Below are 23677 nucleotides of genomic sequence, written 5' to 3' on the forward strand. Positions count from 1 at the left end.
GCTTTTCCTTCTGAGAATTGTGCCTCACTGCTTTAAGAGAATACTAAGCGATCATTCAGTAACAGAAGAAAAAAAGGAACAAGAGAAACTGAGAATAATTCCACTCCCAATAAATGAGAAACACCATAATTTAAGATACTACTACAAAAGAAATACAAGTTTGGGGGGAAAAAGAGAACTTGGAAAATTCAGCAGATGCACTGAAAAGACTGCAAACTATGAACATGATAGTATTTTGGAGATGAAAAGGTGTAATATTTAAAGAAAGATATCAAAACATTGTTTTCACATTTTGACTGAAGAAGCAACAAAGATAAAATATCAACCACGTAGAAAGGTTTTATGAAACCTTTTAGAAATATTTTTAGACCTGAAAAATATACTAGGAATGAGCATGGGTTTTCTTGTTCTTACTATCTGGTAATAACAAAACATCAATGTATTGGCAGGGGGAGAGAAGAATCTAATTCTCATCTTAAAAAGTAAAGGCACTTTGCATCATTCTCTCATGCTAAAATAATTTATGCTCCCTTTCAGACCTCTTTATATTGGCGCTGCGATGTAAAGTAGTCTCAGTGTAAGCATGGATCAGGGATATAAAAAGTTTACCCAAGCTGGTATGAAAGTTTTACAAGAACACACAGAAAGCCAAATGCTATCTGACAAGGAAATGAATTTCCTGAATTATAATTCTGTATTCTCATTTTCTTCGCACAGTGGTAAGGAAGTTTTCAGCTAAATGAAGTGTTGAAACTTTTTAATATTGTAATGAAACTTAAGCAACAAGATCTTTTTGTAAGGAAACCACCAGGCTCTTTCCTGCTCTTAGTGCTGTAAAAAGCCAAAATTTATTGAATTGCATTCACCTGCTCAAATAACAAAAATAAATTTTACACTGCATATTAGAGCTGAATTCATGCTGTTATAAGTAGGATACATATGGATAGATCAGTATTATCAGTGTTTGGATTCATATACATCTAAACTGATTGACTTAGATCTAAATTGGTAAATTTTCATGAAGAAACCAGTTATTCTTTGCAACTAGAATACATTGTTATGATTGGTATTATCATAACAACTCTTAAATTCAGCCTGTTTTTAAAGCTCGGTAAATCATTCACAGTAAATAATGTGATCAATTTCATCCCATTTCAGTTAATGAAATGTCCATGAACTAGTTATTATTGTCTCTACTTAATTAAAATAAAACCCATAAGGGATCTGTTTCTCCAAAACATCTTAACAGATATTTGCACCTACAGATGAGTCTCTAAAAGCTTGCTTTTGTTTACACTCTTGTTGAATGAAATGTCTTCCAAGCAAAATTGGCAAATATTTAAAGTCTGTGAGATAGTCATTAAGCATATCTGAAACATCTGTTCAGCTTGGACACGTAAAGGGTATGTTTTCATTCAAAGATTACAATACCATAACTTGCTTCCAGTGCAGATATTCAAATTTAGGCTTCATCTGCACTGTCGGCGAAGTGACCCTTAAATAAATGTTACTTCTCCATTCAAAGTAGCACACAGATTTTTGCTAGTATATGTAGAAGAGCTTTGGTCTGGCAGAGGCAGCTAAATAATGCTATCTATCTTTAGAGGCTATTTTTTGACCACAAGCAGAGCACCTGAGCTACTTCGAACATTAAGGACATGAAATAAAATGTAAATGCTCATGTTCAGCATGTTAGACACCACAATTCAGATTTCTGGTTAACCTGACTGAAGATAGTTCTTTAGAAAGACATAACGTACAGATGCATGTATATATGTAGGATATATTAAACATTGTGCACAATGAAATAATACATTAGGAATATCACCACATAGCTAATATTTTAGCAATCCTCAAAACCCCATGAGTTAAGATCCAAAATAAAAGTTTCAGTCTTCATAAAGCAAATGATATTGAAACATGAGGAAAAAAAATTGTTTTCACCCCCCCCCCCATAGATGAAATTTGTTTATTTGATTTTTGTTGGTACTTTTAAATAAAAAATATATAGGTCAGTTCTTTTAATACAGCCAGGAAATATTTCCCTAAATTCTAATATTGCACCAAGTATTTAAAAAGAACTACACCTCAACATTTTTCTTTATTTCAACACCATGCTGCCCCTACTTTAATATTATTTGAGAGACATTTGCCCTCAGCAACCCCCTCGATAACTAACTGAGATCTCTCATTTTTCTAGAAATCTATCTACCCCTTCAATTGTAAATTCATAGGCAAATCAAGACATTACCAGTGGTCCACCTCATTCCTAAGACATACGCTGTATGACTCTTACACTCATAACACACATGAATGAGAGAGACAGGCAGATAAACAGATGCAGTGTGAGCAATTTTGAAAATATTTGACCTTTGCTTTCACTTTTTATACAATAGAAAGTCAGAGGTAAATGTATAAAACTTCTCTTAAGTTCTGCACAGTATTCAGAAATGTCTCTGCTTAAAGAAGTTTCTCATTTACTTACTGGTTTCTGGAAAAAATATAGACATTCAAGTTAGACAAAACATGATCCTTTGTTAATCACAATGAAAATCTAGTTTTCTAATTAAGGATATTAGAGTTCATGGAAATCTTCCTTTCCTTTTGATAGCGCATTTTACAAAACAACATAATTAAGAGCATATGACTCATGAACTTTGTCTTCTTTTACACTCTGAGGGAAAAATGTACCAACCCAAACAAAACAAAACAAAAAAAATCAGTCTTTGAGATGTGAAGATTCTTTTCTAATAAGAACTTTTTTCTAGAACATTATCCATCATTTTGATATTTATGTATTTCCAGGATTTTTTTTCTAAGAAAACATTTTTTCTCTTGAAAAACCTAGATCTCTGCAAACCATGGAGTCAGACCAAAGCAGCTGAACGTACAGGATTCTACATTCCAAGAGGAAACTTTATTCATTGTAAGGCATAATCTAGAACTTGACATTTTAGAAACTTATTTCACAAATTTCATAATAAAATGGAAGAGAGTTAAAGAAACTGATGGATAATATTCATTCAAAGAAAACACAGAGTTAAATTAGAGGACATTAAAAGGGAATTAAGAATGTGGGTTTGGTCTCAAATTTTTTTATTTTATTTTTTATTTTTAAATTAACTAGGGCAAGGTTCTACCAGAACTTCATATGGGATTTAAATACTCAGTAGGGAATCTGCCTCTGTACTGTGCTGCCAGCATCAGACACTGAATTTATCTGTTTAGTTTCTAAACTAGCACAGTAATAATGTTGATAATGCAAAACTTTACCACGAACGCCCCTTCAGAAACCTTAATTTTCATATTCAACCATTGCAAACTACCTGAATCAAAAGTTAATGTGAGTGACATGCCTGGGATATAAAACCATTAGACATTCATAAGAAATGTTCTGTTGTCTGAGTGAAGATGTACATTTTATGAACTAAAAAGGTGCAAACTGGTTTATGATTATATCGTACAAAAAAAATATTTGAAACTTCATAGAGCCAAATTCCTGAACTGTATATTAAGGTGAGAATACATACTATAAAAAAAAAAAAAAAGAATTCATTAACAAGCATGGTTCTAATGAAGAAAACTGTTGAAATATGAATAAATTCAATCGGGACAGACTTTTCAGGTGACTAATTGCCAAAAAATAGCAATAGGGAAAGCAGATATAAAGTATCTAAATTTCTTCGCTGGAGAGCTTATAAAAGGAAGTACAGAACAAGGAATAAAGGTTCATTAAAATGTTAAGAAGTAAAAGTGTCTATGGTTACTAACATTAGCTTTCTTCATTAGTGTTAGGCTGCAACACCACAAATAACAAAAATCAATTTACATGCTATAAAAAGAAATGGTAACCAACCACGTCCTACACAACTTTGCATACAGTGTGGGTTCACAGAGTGGACCTGCCTTAAACAAGCCAACAATAAAGAGAACAGCTAGACAAAATTATTTTCTCAATCATATTTCCTAGTCAGTGGTTGTCTATTTACTCTCACTATCTCTAGCCTTTCTCAGAGGTCTCTTATTCCCAGGGTCATTCTGCCAAAACATTCAAATTTCCTTTTATCATTTTTCTCCCTCAGGTTTTTCTTCCTTTCCTTCATCCTTCCTATTCCTTCATCCATAGGGTTTTCTCTTGACAAGTGTAAAAATTACAAGTAGTAACAGGATTGACATGACTTCTGCCAACTCTCATTGTGCCATTATGTTGCAACCCAGCCCCTTCGTCCTCATCTCTCTTGATTACATAGGCCCACGCTCACAGCTGAGTGGAATGAAACTGTTTCACATAGTTGAAGGCAAGCAAGTGCTTGAGGTTGCCTTAAGCTTTTCCTTTATAGAGGCATGAAGAAGGAGCCGCGCTCAATTGCCAATGTTATAAGCAATCACATCATAGATTTACGGACTTTCATTTTGTAACCCCTTATGTAGCCGCGCCCAGGTACTGCTTCTTTGACTGTTTCAGGACTTCATTCCTGAGACAGTTAAAAAGCGTCACTCTAACTTACACTTACTTAATTCAGGGGAGGACTTGTTGGAGGTGAAACGAGAGAGGTGGGCTGGAGAATGTGGCCTCCTCCTATCGGCATCTCTGGGCCACCTGAGGCAGACTTGAAGTTGCTGGAGTTTCAAGCAATTTTACTATTATTCTTTAATTGATTATCTTAGGCTAAACCCTGTGTGATCATATTAACATAAAAGGAAAACCAGAACTAAGTGAAGGGAACAATCAGCTGATTTAAAATTGATTCAAGAAATAATCCTGCTTTCAAGAAAGCACACAGAGGCATGGGCTGCCAAAGGCAGTAGAAAGATTCTAAGATGGTTATATAAACCGCTTTATCAGGAATATATGTTTTCACAATAATAAAAGTGACTTGTAAATATTGATAAAAGAAAAACTTTTTTCATGAGAAGCTATACAAAAGGATTCAAAAATAATGCATGTTTTATCAACTCAAAAAATTAAAATTCAGAAGAATCAACTGAAAAAAGAAGCATAATATTTTAAATAACTAAGAAAGAAAGATCGAGTCCTTCATAGAAGTAGCTGCTTTTTTTAGGGGGGAGGAGGGAGAACAACAATTTGCTGGCTTCTATAAAATACTAAAATCTCTACTTGACTCTGATATTCTCCCTACAGTTTTATTCTCTTTGCATTTCCTCCCATCTCCCATATTCTCATCTGTGAAGATAAAATATAAAATATATTCACAGCTGTATTGTATCAACGTTTCTATATGTGCAGAAGTATTTCTTCCTAAAGCATTTTCAAAAGAGAGTCCATATATTACATGTTCTGCACAGAATATCATAGAGAGAAATAAATAAAAGCCAAGGAAAAAAAAAATCAAGAGAAGTTTTGCTGTTGTCCATTTGCACCCTGGCTGTCACTTTAAATTTGTTAATGTTCCTAGAGCTGACCAAACCTCAACTTTTCTTGTAGCTGAGGAATTCATATGGCTTGGAAATTTCCCCTAGACCTGAATAAAAGAGCAAGAATGCAAATGAAAGTCAAAATAAAATCCTCCAACCTTATCTAACAAAATCTCCTTCTTGAGACAAAACATTCCAAAAGTTTTCTGTCAATTTTCTGTGACAGATGTTTTCTCATAGTAAATGTTGAAATTTTTTTGCCTAAATCTACAATTTTCCTTTATCTTTTGCAGGCATTCAAAAACACTGTCAAGAGGGAAAAATAGGCAGTAAAACCCAAAAACAAATTGGCAAAGGAGCATAATCACATATGGACTGCAGACTACAACATTCATCAGGGTGCTACTGTTTTGGTTTCAGAGGGAACAGAAAATGATCAAATAGCCTACCCCCAATTCCACTACTACAAGATTATTGCTTCTGTAATGACCACTACAGAATACATATTTCCCTTTCTTATATCGTTGGGACTAAATCAGGACTAACTACACCATTATGACACATTTACTTCCCCCACCACCCCCCGGCCAGCACATCATTCTCGGTTTATTTAGATCTGCCTAGCGTCTATTTTTCATAGCAAACACACAAAAACTCAAGAGAAAGGAAGTTACTTAAGCTGAACCGAGATCTCAAATCCAAAACAATTTCACAAACTTTTTCATAACTAAATAAAAAGAAAACTTCTATAATATTTGATTTCTTCTATAATTGATTTTTCAGTCAAGAAACTTCTTTAATGGTAAGTCCTATATGGAAAACACATGTATCGACATTCATAACTCATGGTATAACAGCACTGTGTGTTATCACAGCATTCATTAGTACCCTTGTGTACGTCGCATCTCTGCCTGACTTACTGTTACAATAAGAATGAACATTCAAGATTGAAAAGCCTAGCCAGAGAAGCAGCTGTAAGAAACAGTCCTGCCCCTGAGAGAGATTTAAGTTATACTTTTTTTTTTTAATAGTTTGAGGAGTTTTTTTAAATAAAGAAATATTCTTGCAGGGCCAGATATCACAGGCTTGATGCAGGAATTATGAAGGAAAATTCTATGACGTGTTTTAAATATGAGGTCAGACCAGACAATAAAATGGTCCTCTCTACCCTTAGAACATGTGGGTGAAACACTTTTCATTTTTTGATAAAAAAAGATCTTTAAAGAGCTAAGAATTTCACACAGTCATTTATTTTGTGTTTTCTCCATCTCCTCACTACTTATCTCAATCATCCACTTGGTATGTGCTGCCTTTTAGACTATAAGCTCTTTGAAGCAAGAGCTGTCATGTTTTATATGCTTCTACTGTGCCTAGTACAATAGGGCCTGACCTAGTTAATTCCTAATCAATAGCGCAATAGAGATGTTAAATAATTATCATAGGACTGTTGTATGTTATACCACACAGTTCAGTTCACTTAGAAACCCTGTTGCAATAGAAGGGTACATCTCTGTTACACAACACAACACCAATAAAAAATACCTGAGATTTTCATGCATGAAAGCATCAGGAAAATGTGGCATTAAAAATGAATAAAGCTTATATGGAATCAGGTAGAGATTTATAAACATGATCTTTCCACTGTATTCAAACTCAGCTGCACTGAAACCAAACTTTGACTGCAGGTATTTTTATTCAAAGTAATTAAAGCTCTACTGCACTGCTGAGAACAAATGTGTGCATATCAAAATACTTAAAACTGAAAACAAAACTTTACTCTTTACAATAGCAAGCACTTTTAAATTGCTTTGCTGTTTAATTCCACCTCAGTTGCACACAGAAATTAACAAATCTGCTTTCAGACATCCCTGTTATTCTTCATAAAGTCCCAAAGGTGTCTCAGTGAAACGAGATTTAAAGCATGTTAAGTGCATTACAGGAAATGTGTTCCCAAACACACAGCCCAATTAAGTGTCAAATGATGCCTTCAAGTCTCACCCATGTAAACCATACAAGACCAGTGAGATCTTGCAGTGGAAACTTAAGGCAAAAATGAACATTCATTATTTGGTAAATCATGAATAAAGATATTTTTCCTAATTGAGTTCTTTCCATTTTGAAACTTATCCTATGCTACAGGTCAAATTATGAATAGGAAAACAATAAATCTCTGTAAATCAGGAATTGGTGGGGAGCATGAAGGGATGAGCAGATTTTTATTGCAGGACTAAACAGACAGAAAAATAGGAAGAAGTCCCCAGAACAAGCAATGATTTGGATTCAGAATGCCTTTCCTGTGACTTTGTTTTGTGACTCCATCAGCTAGAATTTTGATAAATATTCCTTAACACAGCTACATATGCATACTAACACAGTAAAGGTGGTACTAAGTATTGTGCCTCTAGTTTTTTTAATTTCCCAGAGAGAGAGTCTAAATGCTTGTTGCCCGCAGCACCAGTTCTGAATTAGAGAATACAACAGAGATATTGCTTAAATATTGAGTGACCAAACAAACAAACATCGTGCACATTTTCACTGGGTAAACCAGTTACTTTCTAAAATGCTAAACAATAGCAATCTATGTCTTCCTAGTCATCATCTCCATGGCATTTGTAGTCTGACATACCTCTATCACATTGCTTCTTAACCACATCCTTTCCAAACTCAGAATTCCTAAACTGTTCAGTCTTTCCTCATATATCAGTTTTATCACAGCTCTGACCATTCTTTTTGTCTTTGGCTGGTTTTTTGAAGAGGGTTCTTCCAAATGGCACAATGAACACCCAGCTACTCAAAACCTAGTTAAGACACTTTCAAGCTCTTACTTTCATACACAAGCATTTGGAACTGAATTAGGAATAAAGCAGTTGTTTTGCTGTCTATTACAGCAAACAAGCCTTTACTAACTTAAGAAAATGTTAACACTTTGCAATTTAGCCATGTAGGGAATACAAGGCAATATTCCATTGTCTCCCGTGCAGGCACTGATGTGCAAATCCTGCTGTCCTCACGCTACACACAACCATGGCACATCTCCTTTCAGCTGAAATGAGCAGGAAACCTTCCTGGAGGCCGGCAGGTAAAACCTTTCACATGAGCTTGTGACAATTTCTGTTGGTGCTTCAGATTCATTTCTTCAACACAGGCAGACTGGCAAGACTAATGTACAGTTTTACATACATGTATGTTTTGTGTGGTTTTTTTTTAAATACATGTATATGTCTATATTTAAATAGAGCTGATGTCAAAACTAAAATATGATGACAATAGCTCATTGTCAATAGTGTGCAAGAATGAGTGAGTTGATGAATTTAGCCTTTTTCTGTTAATGATTTTTACAAATTACTTTGTTACAGTCTGATTAATAGTTTTCAGCAACGTGAGTAAGAAGCTGTGATTATTACCAATCTCTTCCAATGTCTACTCTCTTTATTTAGTATCTGACCTCTCAATGCAAGCAAGCAGTATATATTTTGGGCCTGGACAGTGTGGAGGAGTTTCAATGAAACTTTAAGTCCTTCAGTTTAGGATTCCTAACATTTCATTTAGAATTTGTCACCGATTCCGTTACATAAAGATTAAACATGACTTTAAAAACTATGACTTTAAAAGGCTATTTAACCTATTGTAATGTCTGTAACAAAACAAAGCAAACATCGCTTACTGCTTCACCACACTATTATGAAGGAAGCACGGGAAAGCACTATAAAAATCCTACAAGAGGTGTTGTTATTCTAGCAAAGCAAAACCAGAAGAGTCTTCACAATGAAATCTGTCCTTAACAAGAATCCTAGCTTAATTTCCAGACCACAGAAGTCAGAGCAGTATTAAATAAGCAATGATAGCCTTAAGGCACCATCTTTAAGTGGGTGCTGCTGAAAGAAAGGCTGTCTCGCAGCATTTCCCAAGTGTTACACACATTCATTTACACTGGCAGATGGCACGTTTGGATCCCAAATGTACCTTCTCAGAAGTTAAATGCTGATCTCCTGGAGATTTTTTTGTGTTATGTTTTCGGTCTGTTTTTTTTGTTTGGTTTTTTTGGGGGGTGGTGGTGGTGGTGTTTTGTTTTTAAAGAGACTACATTTAAAAATAATGCAAAAAAAATCACACAAAATTTTTTATTTTAGGAAGGTCGATGGAGCCCAGGCAGATTTCATGTTGAATAGATCTACACCTCACAGCAAAGAGGAGTAGATTTTCATATCCTTACTCACCTTCAACTGCATTTCACTGTGTGAGTAAACCTATTAACTTGAAAGCGACTAGATTGGAATTAAAACATTTTTCATCAGGAAAATGTTTCAGAATTTGACCTTCGTATTGAGAAGCTTGACTTTTTTTTAATTAAACAGACATCCTTAGCAATCCAGAGTAACATCACAAATAATAGTTCTTAAGAAATTAAATTAAATGCCTTGCAAAAATGTTATGCATACATCTTACATGCAAATTAGCAATCTCAGATAGTTCCACATTGGCAAATGTTTCAAAGTATTTTTTTTTCATTGTTTTAAATACCTTGAAGGGAATGTTTATCTAGTAAACATATCCTGAGATGGGCCACCTCTGCCCCCTGAGAACAAAAAAAAAAGTACTGAAAAATATTTGTGCATAACTGATATCTTAGTATGAAAACTGCCTCTCTCCCATTCATTAATCAAGCAGCCACCAAGAGGTATGATAGAAGATTATGTAGCATAATAATAAAACTAAAATCTGTATTTACCTTATTTATCTTCAAATTGCATTCCTTTTGTCACTGGATTTGCCCTTGTTGACATCCAACCTTGTAAATATTTCTTACTTTTTGCCTTTCGTACTGGAAGTTTAGAACCATTCTATCACTGCTACTGTATTCTCTGCAAGCCTAGCTTGCTTAATACCCTCCCCTACCTTGCTTAATACCCTCTCCTAGCTTGTCTTTACAATGAATGAAGAATGCAAAAGATACAAATGGACAATTGTATTAGTAGGATAACAGAAATCTTGGGGTAAACCTCAGTCAACCCCACAGTACAACATAAAAGCCATCAAGTTCGTGTTCATGGTAATTTAAAATGCAGTAAGTGAATACAAATATACTGATGTCATGAGAACATTGAAAAAAGAGACATGACTCGAGGGAACAGCAAATTCAGCTGAGCATGGACATTGGCTACAAAACACGTACCTGTTCTCCTCCCCCTGTCTGTACCAGAGTTGAGTGAGCCCTACCAACCTGACAAAGGAACAAGAGCAAACTCTCCTCCCCATACTCATTTTATGTACAACTTCAACGACAACCAAAGCTGGGAAAAATATACATTGAGCAAGCCAATTCAGATTTTCAGAGAAAGATCTGTATACTTTGCTTATAAAAGAAGCTTTAGGAGAAACCCTATAGCCCAACAAAACGAGGGGATAAGTTGCCAGCCACAGTGCAGAGCTGCTGAGTTTTTCTTCCAATTCATCATCTGCTAAATGGATTCAGAAGTCAGCGTTAAGTTTTGGTACAGTGGCACCTTAGAATTTTTGCAGCCTTTTATTAATACCCTCCTGCAGTTCTGACACGCTCTGTATAGTTTGTGCAAGCTGCTCTGCATCAGGTTTTCATAACCCAGAGAGGAAAATCTGCATGACCTGCTGGAGTGCACTTGCATTATCTCCATTGATACCTTGAAAGAATATTTACATGCTAACAGTACATCCGCTTTTATAGTGAGGACATAAGTTCAGCACTGAGTCAACTAAGATAAAGAACTTTTTATGGAATAAGCAGGCATTTAAATGGTAGGTAGTGGACATTGTTTTGCCCAGAGTAAAGAAAGATTTTAAAATCTCAGTACATAGGTTAGGCCTACTGGAATTAAAGTATAGGATTAATCTCCTTATAAAAGGCATTTTGATAAAATTTTCATCTCTACTACTGAGATTGGATATGAAAATTAAAATCCATTTAAATTAACTAAATAGGTTTTGCATTTTGTTATTTTATCTCAGTTCGAATAGTAGAGACTGTGACTGTGATAATGCTTTGAAAATAAAAAGAAAGCAAATCACTTCCTCCATGCACAGATTATAATTTAGGGTTTTGTTTCTCTATTTTCTTTTCCCTTTTCTCTCCTATCCTTTGTTAACTGCAGGAAAGATCAATCATATCAGGTATATTGCACTTCAGTCTAAAAACAGTGATAGCTATGCCTATTCTCATGTTCTCGCACTGAAACCCATGACTGGTTGCAGGAAAAAGCACTCTTTTCAGAGTTGTCCCTTTGAGGTTGATAGTTGTAATTTCTAGGGAACACAATAGCTTGATGAAGTCATAGTCATTAAAAGGGACCAGAATTATTTTAGGTCACTTCCATAGAGAGCTAAAGGATATTAACATCCGTAATATCAAAGCACAAATTCATCAGCATAATCAAATAGGCTAGCTCAAGTAATTACTCTTCAAAAACCATAATCACAAGTCCTCGAACTAAACCTCAATTCCTCTGTAACCCACATTGATACCACTGTGGCTTTTTGTCCTCTTGTGGCTAGACCACAAAAAGGCTTTTATGAGTCTTTTACTGCCTGCAAAACATAAAATTATAAATCGAGCCTACAAAATAAAGTCTTTTAACTCAAGCAATAAGGGATCCAGGATTCTTTCAGAAGCTGAAGTCATAATTTCCAGCTAACAGACAGCATACAGAGGTGGTCAATAAACATGATGCACCAGTTGAGCCAGTGGAAAACTATCTGCAGATCTCTTCACCACTGTCAACCAAAGTCACTTCAAACCGCAAGGCAATCTATGTGTTAAAAAACAGTTCACCTCATTATCGTAAACAAGAATCTTCTTCATACCCCCAAATTTAGGGAAGAACATGAACTATACCTCACGCAATAGATATTAAGATTGTTAAAAGTCCAGTATTATTCTTAGATTCGTAGGAGGTACTGAGAGAACACCATGTTGTTTGAGAGAAGACAATAAATACGCACTTGAATGACAGATTATTACGTCTAATTACCGTTCCAAAGAGGTATAGAAGATAAATGTTTCTTTGACAAGAATGAATAAAAGAAACATTAAGCTGCTCTCAATTTTTAGATTATTGGGAGATTTAATAACTGACTACCTTGGTTAATGGTAAAGAGTTGCTAAATTATGGAAGACGTTCCTTATTTTGTTCGGATTTTCACTTTCACAATCCTCTTCTACATACACCAACACTACGTTCTGTCATTTGTACTGCCTTCTTTCACGCCTAGTCCACTTTTAATTGGAGCACCATATACTTAGTATATGTGAATGTGTACCTACGCGTATGTGTATGTGTTTACTTATGAAAACTATTCATAAGCCTATTCCTCTGATTACCTGCAATGATTCCTATAATGTCTTTTGTTTATTAAGAGGGTTTGTCTCAAGGACAGGCTAACATTTTTTACTACTTCTGCAGTTCCATTACAGGGAAGAAAAGAAACAGGTAACAAAATATAACTTGAATAATTAAAATATTTTTTATTTTTTTTTTTTTTTTTTACTTTTTCAGTGGGAAAAAAACCCAGACATGTTTTTATACCATTTTGCAGAAGAAGTATGAACAGTTTGACTGGAAGATGAAACGGAAGACCTCTGGAAGGTTCCTTGTAAACTATGTTGAAATGCTTTACATAAACAGTTTGAACTTTTCTGTAAGATACTATACAGAGGATAGATTGCATTTTTCAGGCCACAAGAGGTACTTTAGCAGAAATCTATAGGAAATACAAACAGAACCAGTACAAACCATGGGTACTTTACCTATGTTGGTGACAGATTTATGGAATATCTTTTTGTTATACATTCCAATTCTCAAGGCAAAACACTGCACAGAGTAGAGCAGTAGGAAAGGTTTGCCTTGACAGCTGACATGAAATATAAGCCAGTCCAGAAATAAAACAGGATTTGGTAATACTTCAATCCTGTTATTGAATATTTAATTCTATTTATAGGTGGAAAATAATATTAAAAAAACTCATTTTCTTTTTATGGTCTGGGTTAGATCATGGAAACAGAGTACCACTTCAGCAATTCTCCCATTCAAGTTAAGTGGGAAAGCAGTTGAAAGCCCCTACGAACAGAGGGACTAGCCCAACAAGCCTTGGCAGCAGACACACGAGAACCACAGAGTTTTCCAGGTACTGGCATAACAAATACCTAAGCTAGAACTACAGTTGGCGCAACCCTCTGTGTTTGAGAAAAATAGAGGAGTCAAGACCTGGAAGCATGGCATTCAGATAACTGGGAAAGGAGCTTTCATTTAAACCTTGGCTAGAAGTCAAGATATACAAATCCTGGTGTTCAGGAAAACAAGCCTTTTTATTCCTTATATGCAAGTAAGATTTTTTCAAAGAAACATCAATCATCAATTTCTGCCAGTGATGGAATTTACCTGCAATGTTACCTACTGACTAAATCAAAAGAAAGTATCAATATCCTTTTGAAAACTTGAAATATATCTTATACGTGCTTGAAATAGTGGTAATAATTCACATGTAAATATAACTTCACCCTGGCTTTTAGTGATATATTTGAAAAACTGAGTGGCATTAATCAGAGGCCATACCTGCATATCATTTGACTACTATCAAGAACCAAAACTGAAAGCACTTCTCTATTCAAATATGACAATATACTGATTAGCAATATATTGCACTAACACTAAAACCTCCTTCATAGTCTGAGAGCTTTATTAAGTTCTGTAAGAGAAGAGATACAAATACAAAAGTACACTTATGCTTAATTATGCTGTGGAAAAAAGCAACACAACAACAAAAAGAAACAAAAAAAGTGGAAATGCTCCAACTTAGCCACACCTACTGAACACAGTATAGTTCAGGGAGCATAGTCACTTTGCCAGACTTAAATATGTAATGATGTGCACACCCCTAGCTATCTGGGTAGAAAACAAGAGGACCCTGTATTACTTTTGGTAAATGTAATTTAATAGCATTAAATAGCTTCTTCATTAAAATGTTTCTTCATATCCTGTGTATTATGCATGTTGCACGCCTGCCTACCTGCATCCGTTCCCATGAACTACCTGAGCACTTAGAGAGACAATAGCACAATCTTGGTACCAAAACCAAACCGTCACTTAACCCTTACTGTCACTTTGGCAAGAACCTTTCCATGAGCATATCAGTGCATTTTACACCCATCTCCTATACACCATTGTTGCATGGTGAAAAGCCTAAGGTAATGCATCTATGATGAAGTGACCACATCAGTGGACAAGGGAGAGCTATGGATGTCATCTATCTGGACTTTTCTAAGGCCTTTGACACAGCCCCCCACAACATACTTCTCTCTAAATTGGAGAGATACGGATTTGATGGGTGGACTGTTCAGTGGATGAGGAATTGGTTGGATGGTCACATCCAGAGGGTAGCAGTCAACAGCTCAATGTCCAGATGGAGACTGGTGACAAGTGGTGTCCCTCAGGGGTCTGTACTGGGACCAGTACTGTTTAATATCTTCATCAATGACACAGACAGTGGGATTGAGTGCACCCTCAGCAAGTCTGCAAATGACACCAAGCTGAGTGGTGCCACTGACATGCTTGAGGCATGGGATGCCATCCAGAGGGACCTGGACAAGCTTGAGAAGTGGGTGCACATGAACCTCTTGAGGTTCAACAAGGCCAAGTGCAAGGTCCTGCACATGGGTCAGGGCAACCCCTGGTATCACTACAGGCTAGGGGTTGATGGGTTTGAGAGCATCCTTGTGGAGAAGGACGTGGGGGTCCTGGTGGATGAAAAGCTGGACATGAGCCGGCAACGTGCGCTCACAGCCCAGAAAGCCAACCGTACGCTGGCTGCATCACAAGAAGCATGGCCGGCAGGTTGAGGGTGATTCTCCCCCTCTACTCTGCTCTGGTGAGATCACACTCGGAGTGCTGCGTTCAGCTCTGGAGCCCTCAGCACAGGAGAGACATGGACCTGTTGGAGCAGGTCCAGAGGAAGGCCACAAAGATGATCAGAGGGATGGAACACTTCTCCTGTAAAGAAACGCTGAGAGTTAGGGTTGTTCAGCCTCAAGAAGAGAAGGCTCCAGGGAGACCTTATTGCGGCCTTTCAGTACTTAAAGGGGGCTCATAAGAAAGATGGGGCCAAACTTTTTAGCAGGGCCTGTAGCAATAGGACAGGGAGTAATGGCTTTACACTGAAGGAGATGAGATTTAGACTGGATATAAGGAAGAAAATTTTTTATGCTGAGGGTGGTGAAACACCGGAACAGGTTGCCCAGAGGGGTGATAGATGCCCCATCCCTGCAAATGTTCAGGGTCAGGTTGGATGGGGCTTTGAGCAACCTGATCTAGTTTGAAGATGTCCCTGCTCATTGCAGGGGGGTTGGACTAGATGACCTTTAAAGGTCCCTTCCAACCCAAACTATTCTGTGATTATACGATTTCCAGGCTCTCTAGATAAGCCAGAAACCAGGGATTTGATGAATCTGCTCCTTAAAATTTTTTCAAGTGTCTATCAAATTCCTTGCCCAGTTACATGAGAAAGTTTCTACTGTAATAGAAGAGTTGAAGGCGGCAGTGAGGACATGGAACCATTAATCAGAACACTACAAAAGACTTGAAGCACAGTAAACATTGAGAAGAAACATGGAAAGAATAGAGACCTTAGGTAAGGACTCAGGCAGATCCTTAGGAACATAAAAACTGAAGTACAGCTCATGACCAAGTTTTTCAGATACATGAAGTTATAAAAGTTTGAAGTTTTTAGGATTGCCATTTTCTATTCATGTCTGAATCCTCATTACAAGGTTATGCTTGCACTAAGTCTCAAGAAAATCAACAAAGGAGACCTACTGTTCACATTTTGAGCATACTTGGATGACACCCGGTAGAGATGAGAGGCCCCCCAGGGAAGCCACAGTCACAATTTGAGATTTGCTGCGTGATAGGGTTAAAACTATTGAATACAGCAATCATCCTGAGAATGGGTAAACATATTGTGCTGTGATGATGCATTACATTCAGTACAAAAGAAACAGATCTTTACAGATCAAGACCCTGATCTCTGCTCTTCAATTAGAAGATGAACAAAACAAGAACTATTACATAAGTGCGTCGGGGGTTTTTTTGAACAGCAGGACAAAACTCACATCCTAGGCTGTCTCTCTCTCCCCTCACCATAAGCCCTATCCACTTCTTCTCATTTTTGTGCTATTGCTTACATAATCCTTATACAAAAATCTGTAACTCTTTCCCTCTAATGTTACCAAACATTACAAATCTCTACTGTAATATACAACTCACTGATGAATGCATGTCACAGGATCTCCCTCAGTCAATTTACAGAGGATACAAATCATGACAGCCTCCAGCTACACGGTGTTGTTGCTCAAGATGCACCTCTTTATGCTTTTCTCTCCAGAGTCAAGAACTTCATTCCAGAGCAAGGCTGATACATGCACATGAAAGTGCATAAATGTCTTCTGTTTACGGCCACTTTTCCCTAGGGCAGTAGCTCAGGTACAAACCAATGCTCCCCACCTATCAAATGAATTCTCCTCACCAAATACAATAGCGATTTTTCTGTAAATAGGTCCCCGCCCTCCCCAATCTTTATATAAAATAGAAACACTTTCTTAATCTAGGACATGATTGCATATCTCAATCCAATGGCTAAAATTTGAAGTCAGCAAAGCTAATAATTACAATGGCAATTTAGTTAAGAAGATAATTATGAATAAAAACAAATAAAGCACATAAATGATTTTTTTTTGGGGGGGGGGGGTGCGGGGGTGTGAATTCCAGAGGTGATTTTATACTTCTTTTTTTTTCCCAAAGGTTCAATGCATTTTTTTAGTGTACACTCTTCTGCAAAACCCATTCCATGAAAAGTTGTAATGTTTAATGCGGACAAACAATCTTGCCAGAGAAAAAAAAAGCTATATTCTAGATTTCTTTTCACTCTTCTTAAGACAAATGGGGCCATATGGAATCTAAGCAATATGGAAAATGGTCCTGTTCTGCTTAGAATATATATATCTAATAGGACTAATACCAGGTATTTAAGAGAATTAACATTTTTGGCAACTGCATTCTGCAGGAGAGGGAAGCAGGGGTTATCTGGAACAATAGTGAACTGACACACACACACCCTTCCCCCCAAATATCAAGAAACATGACAAAGGTGAGGGAGGACTAGAAAACCTTACAAGGCATGTAAGACCTTGAAACTTGTAATTGGGAAAACAGTATAAACTTCAAAGTTAACTTAAAGTGCCACATAACCAGCTACCAGAGTCCTTACAGGCCTGTAAAATTCTCAAAAAGCTAAATTAAAGCTGGGCTGGAGAAGTCTTGCTACATGACTATAACACACCTCCAACTGCAGCACAGAGCTGAGCCTCATAGAGCAGAAGTTTACCTTCTGACCCTCCAACAGTATGAGGTTTGGAAGTGGAAAATCTCCCTTTTCTCTTTCTCTCCCCTAACTAAACTCAGAGCTCCTGCAAAGTATCCCCATTTCCCCTCTATTCCAGTTGAAAACAATTACTTGAATCATTGAGCCATTTTATGCATTATTCTCCAAGAAAGCGAGTCATCTTATCTAAAAGATCATTCCAAGAAGGATTAAGATCCTCAACTTGCCATATAGACTGTCACTCATTGTCAAAGCAATATCTCAACAGGTGTGGCAGGTAAACACGAAGGGAGCACCACAAACATCCATAAAAAGAAGAAGGTATTGAGGGGAGGATGACACAGAACCATGACTGTCACAGCCAGCATCGCTGGCTACAGTCAGCATAGCTACCGTCAAAAAGAAAAAACAGCATGCATACTAGAAACATTTTAACAGTCATTTTATGTTTGGATCTCTTTCATTAAATCCGTTTATAATTACATCTTTATTGACTTCACAGAAAAGAAATGGAATAAAGTGGGAATAAAGTATTACGTATGTTAAAAATTCATATGAAATAATAGATTTAGGGTATCCATAAAGGTTGTATATATTCACAGTATCAACTTCCTAAAAAATCATTATAAAAACTTCCAGACACATTTCTAGAAAGTATGTATCAGGCATCTAAAAAAATCCAGTAGGATGATACAATAACAGTGTTCAAACAAGTAGATTGCAGGAATACGAATGAATACTCACCCAATAGATATCTCCATCTAACCTATCTAAAGGGGAGGAAAGGAGGAATGAAATTGAAAGGAGGAAAACTTAATTTGGTCATTAGAACTTAGGCAATTAGTTAAAACTGAAACAGAATGCTATCTGTAGAGGTCTCCAAGAATAAAAATTCTTAACAGAAATTTACATACAGTTGAATCTACCCTGGGAGAAAGTATAGACCAGATGCCTTTGTTAGGTCCTCTCCAGCTCTGTTTTTCTATCATCATGCGATCATTTTCTCCACCTTTTAAAAACTTGGAAGAGATGAAGCTGTTTGCTGCACAAATTTAGCAGTCTCTAGGCAGAAGACAGCGCACTGACAACAGTACATTTTGTGTAGATACATTATTGCAAAACATTGCTTATGGTCCTAATATTCCATGAGCACTGGCATTATTTTTCTCCTAGTGGCTTAATGTAACAATGTGCTCTGAAATAGAAACCACTTTCCTACTCCAGAATAAACATTTTAATTATCTATGCCGCACTTAAATATTACAATGATAACATCTTATAAATTTATGTATGAATAATCATCATATTGAATGGTGCCAGATTGTATCCTTTTTAATGTTAACAAATATCCAATTAGGGATTAAGTTGGGCCCTGCAAAGTCCATTTCCAGAAGACTAAAAAACCCAATATACTAATCAGACTGTGCTGACAAAAACATTTAAAAAACCATATCCTTTAACCATGGTGAAAAAACAAATTACAATGTACTCTCACACTCAATGCTGTTCCACTGTGCAAACAACTCATTGCTTCATATCTTAATTCTTGTTTACGTATGTTTTAAAGAACAGTTCCAGCAGATGACACCAAGTTGGGAGGGAGGGTTGATCAGCTCGAGGGTAGGAAGGCTCTACAGAGGGATCTGGACAGGCTGGATCGATGGGCCGAGGCCAATTGTATGAGGTTCAACAAGGCCAAGTGCCGGGTCCTGCACTTCGGTCACAACAACCCCATGTAACGTTACAGGCTTGGGGGAAGAGTGGCTGGAAAGCTGCCCGGCAGAGGAAGACCTGGGGGTGTTGGTCAACAGCCGGCTGAATATGAGCCAGCAGAGTGCCCAGGTGGCCAAGAAGACCAGTAACATCCTGGCCTGTATCAGAAATAGCGTGGCCAGCAGGAGCAGGGAGGTGATCGTCCCCCTGTACTCGGCACTGGTGAGGCCGCACCTCCAGTACTGTGTTCGGTTTTGGGCACCTCACTACGGGAAAGACGTTGAGGTGCTGGAGCGTGTCCAGAGAAGGGCAACCAAGTCGGTGAGGGGCACAAGTCTTATGAGGAGCGGCTGAGGGAATTGGGGTTGTTTAGTCTGGAGAAGAGGAGGCTGAGGGGAGACCTTATCGCTCTCTACAACTACCTGAAGGGGGTTGTAGTGAGGTGGGTGCTGGTCTCTTCTGTCAGGTGGCTGGAGACAGGACAAGAGGAAATGGCCTCAAATTGCACCAGGGGAGGTTTAGATTGGATATTAGGAAAAATTTCTTTACTGAAAGGGTTGTCAGGCATTGGAACAGGCTGCCCAGGGAAGTGATGGAGTCACCATGCCTGGAGGCGTTCAAAAAACACACAAACATGGCACTTCAGGACATGGTTTAGTGGGCATGGTAGTGTTGGGTTGACGGTTGGAATCAATGATCTTAATGGTCTTTTCCAACCTAAACGATTCTATGACTCTAGGACAGCTAACGTTCTTGTTTTTACAATGGAAGGGAGAAGATCGCTGAAGTGTGCATTCAGTTCCCAAGCCAGCACTGGGGGCAATTACCACCAAACTGGCCCTGCTTCCAAATTCAAAAATGAGCAGTACAAAAATAATCTCAGGAAAGTTCTAAAACTACAGAATATACTTTTATCACAAATTCCTGGGCAACAAGTCAATAGCCCAGGAACTTCCTGCTGGCCCACCCCAAATATAGAGAAATTCCACATAAGAGGAAGAAGAAAGGCATTCCATCCCTCTTCAACATATAATGAGCCCAACTGATAATCTCTAAGCACATGCTTACTTTTGACAGAAACTTTAACACAAATTGATTTAAATAAAACTAAATATGTTCTTAATAATATGCATATTCTTTGCTGAAGCCAGGTCAGAATACATATGCCAGAAAGAACTGTATTACCTTCTACTGGAACCAGAATAAGGTGTTTTTTTTTAAAAAAAAAACATGTAGAAACCTGAACTTGTTAATGCAGCCAAGCATTCATGTGCATGTTGAACAATTACAGACATAAACTATTCTCAAGACAGCAAGTCATTTGCACTATTCTTATTCAGGTTAATTCTGAGCTTCTTGCTTACCTTGGTAGTCAGTTGCTGCTCCACTTTCATGATATCAACAGCAGTTGTGCCTAAGGACACCGTCTTTCTAAGTGTCATGAGATTACACTGTAAAATGTTTACAGTTTCCTTAGTGTTTAGTTATAACTCTCCTGGTGCGTGCAATTGTTTTCAATCAAAACAGTACTACCTCTTGCGGATACTGTAGGCCTTCACAACAAAGCCAAACACAGGAAATCTTGCAACAGCTTATCCAGAACGATATTACAGTGATGAAGCATGAAGCACTTAAAACTGAGCTAGAAAAATGATCATTCGCAATACCGTGGAAGTTATTAACGCGAGGCAGTCTAAAGACAGCGGCCCGACTGTGTGTGGAGACGTGTCATGTGAATGTGCATTCAGGAAAGGAATGCCCTGAACACCATTAACATTCCCATTCCCAGGTTATGGTGGAACAGGAGCAATGCACCTGCAGTTTCATCATGCTAAAATACTGGAGTTAAGACAAAACAGAGAAGACGGAACCAAAGTTCCAAATACCTCACTTTTGACAAGGAAGGTAGATGCAAACTCACAAGAAGACTTCTCTTGTCAACAGATCATATTGCCCTCACCAGAGAAGAACTGTGTTGCAATGGCCTTGCAGCACACTTTCATCCTAGTAGACTTACTATTCCCTTAAGGAGTAAGATTAAGACAATCAGGAACATAAATATTTTGTTTAGTAAGTAAATAGTGGAATAACAGAGATTTGGAAAGTATAACCTGTTTATCAATTTCAGCAGAAACCCCTTCCGCAGATTTCACTTCACCATCTTAATCTGCCCCAGCAGGAATATCTACCTGTCCATTTAAACCCTATATATATTATCTTTGCCATAGTAATCTGAAGAAATTGGACTGTAAATTGCAATGACGCATGGGTCACATTTTGTATTCAGACTGCACTCAGCTAAAACTTATGATTTCCATAATAACTAAAAAGTATGTTTACACCATAATTTTGTGCATTATGTTTCTGCTGCCTAAAAACAAACCAAAAACCTACAAATGGAGTACGTATAGTCTGTCACCTTAGGGGAACCAGAAAAGGGACATGGCTATCCAACAAGGTATCACCTCCTACATCTTTCATGGAGCCCAAACCCTCAGGCCAAGACTCTATGACCACTATGAACAGATTTAAGACAAAATGCAGTTTCAAATCTCACTTTCTTTTTCTAACAGGCTGTGTTTTAGAGATGGTGGTTGAAATAAGTGCTCATACACAGCAGGCTGAAAGAATATTAGCAATATATCATATGATAACATTTTATACCTGGGTCACAACCTTGTCAGCTTTATTTCAATCAAAATATCCTAATGCCACAATAGTTTAAGTTCAAGGCAAGAATTCAAGTGCACAATGGCCAAATGAAGGCATCCTAGGTATCAGGGCATGACCAGCATATAACGTGCACTTCAAAGAAAAATTGGGTACAAAATGTCATGAGGTACTAGTTTTCTTGCTGTACATATGCACTGGTGTAAGTTATCCGCTCCTTGCAAATATCTCGTTTGCCACCAGTTAAGAATGGCAGCACTTACTGTTCAGATTAGGTTTGCTAAAAAACCACTTTTCTGAAAAGTTTTCAGCAGGGTACAAAAAAAACCCCTTGTAAGCAGGAATTTTCACATAAATCCTACAGTGTTCTGTATTTATCAAAAGCTTACATAACCTAAAGGAAACGTTAGCAGAACATAACATAATTTGGTGAGTACTACATAGTAGTGTAGGAAGTTTGTTGTTCACACAGCGCTAAGAGAGAGAAGGCAGATTATTCCTTACTGAATATTTTGCAGAAGTATTTCCATAACTAAAGGCTATTTTTTTTCCTACCTATCCTACCCACCAGATTTTCAGTATAAAACCAATTGTACCACTGTCCTTCAGAGTATCTTTATCTCTACCCTTAGCATTTTTTACAGAAAATCCTTTAGACACCTCTAGTTGCTTGCTGCCTGACTATTTTTCTTTGATAGGGACAGTGCGAACTGGAACTCTGGGTCTAAATGTTAATTTCCATTTATCTAGCTAGCAATCAAGTATATATACTAGAAATGTATCTGATATTGAAGCTAAAAAGTGATGTATTTCCCTGTGTCTCTTCCTCTTCAGCATATGTGAGAGAGGAGGTACTGACTGGGCCAAATAAGTCTAACCACATTGCTTCAGATCTATCCAGGAGAAATCTCTTGATTTTTGCGGACTTACAGTTTTGAATCAAGGAATCACTGCTTCATTCCTCTTTTAAAAATATGGCATATGGACTATCTAATGCTTGAGTTTCATTTGAAAAGTTTAAGTTGTACCCAGCATGTTCGCCTACTCTTCTTAAAACATTTATCTTTAACTCCTTAATCCATAGTATTACAAATGGAAAATAAGTAGCAAAGAAAAACAAATGCTTTAGCAGCCCAGATACAGATCAGAATTTATTTTTGTTTTTTGTTTATTTAGTAACCTACTGGTTGCAATAGTATATACTTGCAATAAATGGGTTTTGCAGTCATCAACTCTTCAGCTTTGCTTCTGTGTTTAATCAACCTCGAAAGGTGTTTAACACTTCTTATCCTCATTCTACCATGAGCATTATAAAACTCATAGAACATAAGTGGTAGCGTTCAGCTTTTTGCACTCTACGCCCTAGTTATCTGAAACAAGTCTGATCTAAAAATGTAATGAAAAGTCTTTCTTACTAGCTCTTGAAATATTTTCCACATGCTTAAGCTATTGTTTTCTTTGCATTTGTGTACAAATTCCTTGCACTACTAACTACTTTGACTTGGTTGAAAGTTGT

This window comes from Buteo buteo, chromosome 1, assembly GCF_964188355.1.
Source record: "Buteo buteo chromosome 1, bButBut1.hap1.1, whole genome shotgun sequence".
Lineage (NCBI taxonomy): Eukaryota > Metazoa > Chordata > Aves > Accipitriformes > Accipitridae > Buteo > Buteo buteo.